This window comes from Pteropus vampyrus, unplaced genomic scaffold, assembly GCF_000151845.1.
Source record: "Pteropus vampyrus isolate Shadow unplaced genomic scaffold, Pvam_2.0 Scaffold64, whole genome shotgun sequence".
NCBI classification, from domain to species: domain Eukaryota; kingdom Metazoa; phylum Chordata; class Mammalia; order Chiroptera; family Pteropodidae; genus Pteropus; species Pteropus vampyrus.
In genome coordinates, this window is record NW_011888845.1 from 7,500,623 (window position 1) to 7,508,961 (window position 8,339).

The 8,339-nt window shown below is 33.6% G+C and overlaps 1 pseudogene; it reads right to left on the reverse strand.

The window, feature by feature from the left end:
* Positions 1 to 6,802: 6,802 nt before the first annotated feature.
* LOC111740484 overlaps positions 6,803 to 8,339 on the reverse strand; it is a 79,518-nt pseudogene continuing 77,981 nt past the window's right edge.

Below are 8,339 nucleotides of genomic sequence, written 5' to 3' on the forward strand. Positions count from 1 at the left end.
ACTACTGTTTTTACTGTTCCTTCAGACTAAAATGCACTCTCTTCTGTTAAAATCCTATCCATCTAAGAAAATGCATTTCATATAATATCTTTCTCATGAAGCCTTTCTAAAGTGTTCTTCTTCCATTCTCCTCTCCTATCCCTTGCTAAGCCTTGCTATCTTGCTTCCTTAATTTCCATATCATATTATACTTCTATTATGGTGTTTATATCTTGCTTTCCACTACAAAAAAAAAAAACAACAAAAAAACAAAAAAACAAAAAAACTCTTTTTGTATTTACCTTTCTTTAAATAAATTATAAAGATTATATCTTGCTCATCCTTGTACTTAGTGCACCTTGTAAAATGTTCTACCCATATTAGGAACTTGATACATATTGATTATTTGGAATAGTTCCACCAATATTCATATGTTGAAGGGACCTGGCAGTCATCTCCAAATCTCAGATAATCTTAAACCATCACAGTGCAATAATGTATCCACCTAGATTATAACTATACTTTAATCTACCTAAGGAATGGAGATTTGTGTGAAGGTGGTTAAGAATTTCCATTTTTCTTTCTCTTTTCCACTTTCAGAAATCTGTGATGATACAACATAATATTTCTCAAGGGTTCCCAGAGGCAAATTTGTTTATCAATATAAAAATAGCTAATGTTGGAGAGGGTGTGGAGAAATAAGAACCCTCATATGCTGCTGGTGGGACTGCAAATTGGTATGGCCAGTATTGAAAGCAGTATGGAGGTTCCTCAAAAAACTAAGAATTGAGCTACCATATGATCCAGCAATCCCTCTACTGGGTATTTACCCCAAAGACTTGAAAACTCATATCCAAAAAGATATTTGCACACCAATGTCCATAGCAGCATTATTCACAGTGGCCAGGACATGGGAGCAACCGAAGTGTCCCACAATAGATGATTAGCTAAAGAAGCTGTGGTACATATATACAATGGAATATTACTCAGCCATAAGAAGAGATGAAATACTGTCATTTGAAACAACATGGATGGATCTTGAAATAATCATACCAAGTGAAATAAGCCTGACAGAAAAGGTTGAAAATCACATGATATCACATATGTGGGATAGAAACCTAAAAGCAGCAAATGAACAGGACAAACAGAGACTCATGGACATAGACAATAGACTTGTGGTTACCAGAAGGGAGAGGGGAGAGGGGAGGGGGAAAATAAAAAAATAAAATGTTAAAAAAAATATGTATATATAGTATAAAAAAATAAACTGGCCTTTAAAAAAAATAAAAATAAGTAAAAATTTTAAAAAATAATAAAAAATAAAAAAAAGCATAAGAGCCAGCTAGGTATAGTGAATGAGCATGGTCTCTAGATTTGTAAACATCATCCACCATTACCACTGGGAAAAGTTTGACAAATTACATAACCTATTCATTCCCCAGTTTCCATATATGACTTCTGACAAAAATACCTCAGAGAGTTGTTATGAGTGTTAGTGGCAAAAATATAAACCAATACATAGGTTATTAAATATTAAAATCTTAAAATTTAAATGTTTAAAAATCCCGATACAGATTTCTTTTTCAAGACAGATGACCGAGTATGTGTGTTTATTTACTCTCTTCCAACAATGATAGCAAATGATTTTTTTAAGGCTAAAATCTCCAAGAGCAAATAGGATAAGAGTGAAGTCATCAGCATATGTGAGATTTCAAAATATAGAACGTAAATAGAAGAGGACTGACAGAAGAAGCTGAGGAGAGAAAACCATAGGATAGAATATTTAAAATATTCACGGAAGAGGATAAGGTCAAGGGGGGAGCCAGCTTAACCTACAGGTCCTTGAAGAGGACCTAAATTCAGAGGAAAGAAATGACAGAGGGCAAGTGGTGGGTGAGCACTTGCCACTCACTTTTTGAGGGAGGCTGCTGCTGACCTTTGATCTTTTAGTTGCATAATCATCAATTCAGTGCAAACTTAGACTAAAGATATTTTCAGATGCACATGACTCCAGAATTCCTTTTTAGAAAGTTACTTGAGAATATCCTCCAGCAAAATGAAGTAAAAAAAAGTGAAAGGAAAATAGAGAGTTCAGGAAACAGAGGAGGCAAACTAGAAAAGCAGTGAAGAAAAGAACCTGCTGGCATCAACAGGTCCAGATAAGAGCATGAAACCTGCAGACTCTGGAGGAAGATGCTCAAAAAAGGGAACAACATAGATTACATAGTATGAGTGATAACCAGGAAGCCGAAGGATATAAAAAACAAAATGCTATGGAAAAACTCAATTCTTGGAAAAACAATCACTAAAATAAAATTATATGTGAAATATGAAACAACAGTTCATCTAAATTCTAAGAGGAAATCAGTGAGTTTTAAGAAGAAAAATGCAACAGATTTTCAGCAAGAGCCGAAATGAGCAAGAAGCTGAAGGCATTAGGTTTTGGTGAAAAGGATTTATGATTATTTTCACATAAGAAAACAGTGAGATAAACTAGCATGGGGTCCAGGGTGGGAGGGACTATAAAAGTAGGCACAGTCCAAATATGGAGCAAACTCCGATGTGGAATGATTAATGGAATGTGGAAAAGAACCCATCTGAACAATTACCTTTGAGTGAAACAGAAGTCATTATATTGGAACTATAGAGAAAGAAAAGAAATCCTAGCATATCACTTGGCTTTGCAATGAAGGATATTCTCATAGTCATAATTATATAAATGTCAATTACCAGCTTTCAACTTTGAGAATCAATCAGTACCAAAATACAGAAACATTAATTATGTTTACAAAACAGCAAATGTTTTCAAACTTGCCATTTTAAAAGTAAAACTAGATTGACAAGGGTGGGAAGTGGAAGGAGAGAGAAGGAAAAGGACAGGTAAGGGCACTAATTTTCTCACCTGACAAACTAAGGAGTCAAGAAATACTGACTCTAGTTAATGGAATAAGAGATCTAGGTTAAGTATGGTACATATATATATTTGTAATTGTATAGATAAACAACTTAGGAACAAAAATAGAAATATTAGGCAAGGTAAATAAAGCTGGAGGGACTGGAAAATGAGCTAAATCTGACATATCATTTCAGGTAGTTGACATTAATGTCTACAGTTGATTAAAAAAAGAAAGCGACATCAGTAAACTGTATCGGGAATGGAGGAAGCGAATTAGTCTTTGCTGCTGGGAGCAGGCCTCGTAGGAATGGATGGAAATGGGGTACATTTGGGAACTGTTCTTTTTCATAACAAGCCCTTCTGTGCTATTTTATTTGCCATTCATGTGCTTGTATAATTTAGATAAAAGAATATAAATAATGAAGACACTGAAATTAGTTATGTGGAGCCAGTGTTTCTTAGTAACAAAATTGAAATGATTTATAAAATTGTTCATGTTGTTGAAAAACAGCAACAATCACACGAACCAATTTTTTTTGTGTATTCTAATTTATGTTGAAAAACATTCTTCTAGTGTGACTATTTCTGCCCCGGGAGTTTGGATTTGAATGAAATATAAAATGAATTTAATAGTCATAGTTCAGATAAAGAGGTTATGTCTCAGGGGGGTTATGGTTTCTTGATTTTTTTTTTTTTTTAATGTTCAGTTTTGGCTTAACATCAGTCTTTTTTCTGATGGGTTGTCACTGCAATAGACTCACAGAATAGCTATGCTTATAAAAACACCACAGGGAAGTTACCTGGTTACAAAAAAGAAAGATAACTTTCAAACAAGCAATGTACAGAAAAGAGCACACAAAAGTGAGATTAGGGGACTCCAAAGGGAAATTCCTGCTAGGTGTCTGGCATAGGCAAAAGCCAAGATGATTTCTGTTATCAAGCTGAACACAGAACCATACCTAAGATTGTTTGAGCATTAAAAATAAGTCATTGCTTTTTAATTCAGGTTTTTATTCTTTTTGGCTAAAGCTACTGAAGCAAAGAGACTTTAGAAGCTTAAAATCTGTTTCACCTTAGTTACTTCACACAGATTTTCTCTGAAAGATTGAACTTTTTCCCAAAAGCCCCTTTTCATTTTTTCCATATTAAACCATTCTTTTGATAATGCCATTATACTTTATAATATGCTAGTTTTCTATATGTACATACACAACTTAAGCACTGAGTCATGTACCCAGCAAACTGGCAATAAACACCTATATTCACATGAATTTACCTCAGTAACCTAAGAAAAGCATTTCAGGTCCCAATTTTCAAGATATTTGAATGAACTTTTCATTTTACATGGTATATGCAATTATACAACTGAACTTAGAATCATAGCTGAATTTTAAAATCTATAATGATTTTCCTCATTGGATAAAATTATCCCATTTATCAGAGATAATTTAGCCATCTCTATGGTTTTGGATTTGCTTTCAAGTCTTTCTTAACAGAAATCTCATTATAAATAAGAATCCAGCCATTTAGTTGGTATAATTAGCAAATAAGGTTAAGCAAGCTAGAGAAGCTACTTCCTTCTACATAAACCAAAGATGAGTAACTTGTCAAAATGCAACCAAATATATTTGTATATTTGTCCCTAGTTACTGCTCATAAAACCTGTGAACTCGCAGAATGTTCAATAAGTCCTTATGTTTTCTTTTAGATTTTCTTTTAGGGGAGAGCTTGTTTGTTGACTGCATTTCTATGACAAATATTAATGCATTGAATGATACAGTAGTACCAATTTTTAGAAAAATCCCCCAAAGTATATGTCAGAGAAATGAATGAGAATTGACATCTGTGATAATAAATAGAAAAGTGAGGACTGGCAGAGTATAAGCAATTAGTTTAGTAGAATGGGGCCAGATTCTTATTCTTATGTGAGAATCATTGCTTCAATATTTCATAGATATTATTTCATTCAAAATTATGTTCTCTATATCAGCACAGCATGGTCTTCTAATTTTCATTTTAATCAATTTTTCACTATAGTACAATATAATAACCAGTTGGAAAGAAATATCCATTTCATTTTGAAGTTGTCTATTCTTTTAATTTAATAATATAAGTATCCCTACCTTAAAGTACGTATACCTGTAAAGATATTTCAATTCAGTTTAGCAAACATTTATCCTGTAGCTACTGCAAATTGGAGCTGTATTAAGTGTAGGAGTTTTAAACATGAAAGCAAAGAAATGCAAGAAAGTTGAGAAATGTTTTTCTCATACATACTGAAAGAAATTTAACAGTGAAGTCTTTCAGGGGAACAATTTTGAGGTTATGTATTAAAAACAATATGCTTTGATCCAGAAATTCCACAAGTTTATCTTAAGATAAGCTTAAGTTTAGCTTAATTGGAGGAGCAATGCACGCACCATATATTCACTCTATGAAACACTTGTAATTCTCCCATTAAATATGTATTCTTTTCCTACTCTGTTCACTATGGGGTCATATATGTAACATGGAGGTAAAACAGGAATTTATTGAGGGACAGAGTAGTTTAGAGGACTATTTTTAAAAGGCCCTCAGAAAAATCATTGGGGAGAAATTCTGAAAGTTTCTGTAAACAAAAGGTAAAGGTTATAAAAGAAAAGAGGAAAATATCATTATCATTAGAAAATGGAAAAAAAAAAAATCCTTCTTCCCTATCTTCAACTGACAGATGAGCTGTAGGAATCACAGTATGTAAGTAAGGATAACATGCCCCTGCATTGTGTCTGCATTGCAGCTCACAGGTCACTAAATCACATAAAATACAACAGCTTCAGTGATTACAGTACAAATGTTAAGAAAAAATGTTGCAGTTTCTAGCAAATGCCAAAAGGAAGAATATCCCACATATTCAAGACTAATAATCAAGTTTCAAGGAAGCAGTTGACATTTATATATCTATCAAAAAACATTTTCCTTTTATTTTAAGTGTAATACTATGAAACTTGCATGAGGATCTATCCATTTATTTTAAATATTCCAAGAGTGTTGGATGGGGTAAGGAAGGGTTCTAGGAGAACAGTAATAGGAGAGGCAATAGAAGGATGAAAGGACAGGAATATGACAACTCAAGAAGCCAATTATCTTTGGCAAAACCCATGTAATTTATATACTAAAAAAGTTGAACTTTAAAGTATATAAATTATACTTCAATAAACCTGAGTTATAAAATAAAAAAAGTCAATCATCTGGGAGAAATTTGAAGGATTCCTCAAATTCTTGAAAATTCTAGTTCAATTGACTAAGATTAAAGTTAAATTCACAGTTGGTGAAATGAAATCATTTTAAACTTTGATTTCAAAGTGTGAATTTTCCAACCAAAATGTTCCTTTTTAGACTGTGAGTTACTGTCCATGTCAATTTAAGCTTAAATAGGTTAGAAACTTCAGTTGCTAAATGTTACTAAGGCAAACTTGGTCCCTAAAACCTGTTAGTTAATTAAGCATTTCATACAATTAATTTAAACAAACTCCTAGACTAAAAGGCAAGAGGAGAGATTTTTTTGTTACATTATACTATCAAATTCCAAAGATTATCAGCCATAGTACATACCATGATTAGCTTTCTACAAACAACTTTGCTTTCCGTGTACAAATTATTGTCAATGAAATAAAAAAATAAAACTGTATGCTAGGCAAAGAACTTTATTATTAACTTTTGTTTCAAATTTTATTCCCAGGCTTCTTCACCTTAATTAGCTACAAAGAATGATTTGTGTATAAGCAAAAACTGAAAAGAGCTGCAACATCCAAGGCACTTAGGCTTAAAAACATTAGAGTTTGAGATTTTATCAGATCCATGAACACAATTTTAAAAGCAGTCATAATATAAAAATAGCAGCTCCCAATAACTTCTTCAAGTTTTATCTTCCTCAGAAGTCGACTCAATTCAGTTTGCTTCATTCTTGGAAGCCTTAGCAAAATTCTTCACAAGACCTAGAACTTCATCATCACCACTCTCTCCAGTAGCAAGTGGTGCTTTTCCACCCACAGATTGTTTAAGATGCTGGGTAGCATTTCTGTCAGCTGCTTTGTCTCAGCATGGCCTGCATTGGTGAAAGTGTTTGCTGCCAGACATGCCCAAACTTTAGGTTTGTTAAAAGTGAATCACTGTTCCGTGGTTTGTGAACATACTCACCTTTTCAGTACCAGAGATATTGTTTACCCTTAACTTCTTTAAAGAGAACTGAAGTTTTTTATTATCTGATGTATCTGTTCTGTGAACCACCTTCTTTCTGTGAGCAGTTCCTTTCCCATCAATGAACACTTGTGCCTAAAGTTCGGTTTCTCCTGGTTCATATCTGTTTTTCCATCTTGTTGGAGAAAAAACGGGGCCATGCAGAGAAACGGGATTGGCACTCAGGGGGTCTTGGGAAGACTAGTTGAGGTTAAGCGCACACACATCAGGACACAAGATGGCAGCTAGATTTTTTTTTTTTTTTGGTGGGGGTAGGATATTTTTCTTTAGTTAAGTTTATTGAGGTAACACTGGTTAACATAATTATATAATTTTCAGGTGTACATTATAATTTGAAATCTGTATATTCTATTGTATGTTTACCACCCGAAGTCCAGTTAGGATACATTTTTGATTCAAAAATAAAGTATGGACACATTTGAAAAAACTATCACAATTAGGAGAAATACTAGTCATAATTTTGTTGTTGGTTTATTGTTTGTTTTTTACTTTCACAGAAGTGATATGTATCCCTCATTCACTTTTCTTTCTTTCTCATTAGGAACACATTAGAGGCCCTTCTGGTGGAATGTATCTGAAATAAACAATCAATACCTTTATAAACTAAACGAGGTAACTGCAAGAATGATTCCTCAACTGAAAATTCCATTGCCACAGTTGAGAGATAAGAAAATTATACTGCTTTGATAAGGTCTGAAGCCTGGGCGTCTAGGCACAAGGAGTTTACACAAGAAAATTCTGTTGAAATGTTTATTTGAATTTAAGACTTTTTTTTTTTTGTATTTCAAAAAGAGAATGTTTATTACTTGTTCTTTTCCTCATTGGAAATGCCTTTACAGCAACACAAAGAAGAGCACAAGACTGATCTGCAGACACTCAAGGAGCACATTGACTGCTGGTGGCCAGAGACCAAGACAAAGGCCACAGTCCAACTCACATAAACATTACAAGGCCTTTCTCAGGACTCCTGGACCCTGGCGCCAGGGCTGGCTTGTGTCAGGCCCAATCCTTGCTGCTTCATGACAAATACAGGGGCCAATACCAAGGTCTGGGGTAGGGAGCAGACTTTAAAAGAAAAGTGAAGAATTTGTAAGAATACCTAATTGTATTCTAAAACTACTTCTCTTTTAAAACTTCCATAGAGTACCAATAACTCGAAAGACAAAAACTACCAAAACTCACTCAAGAAGAAATAGATAATATGAATAGCCTTATATCTATTTAAAAA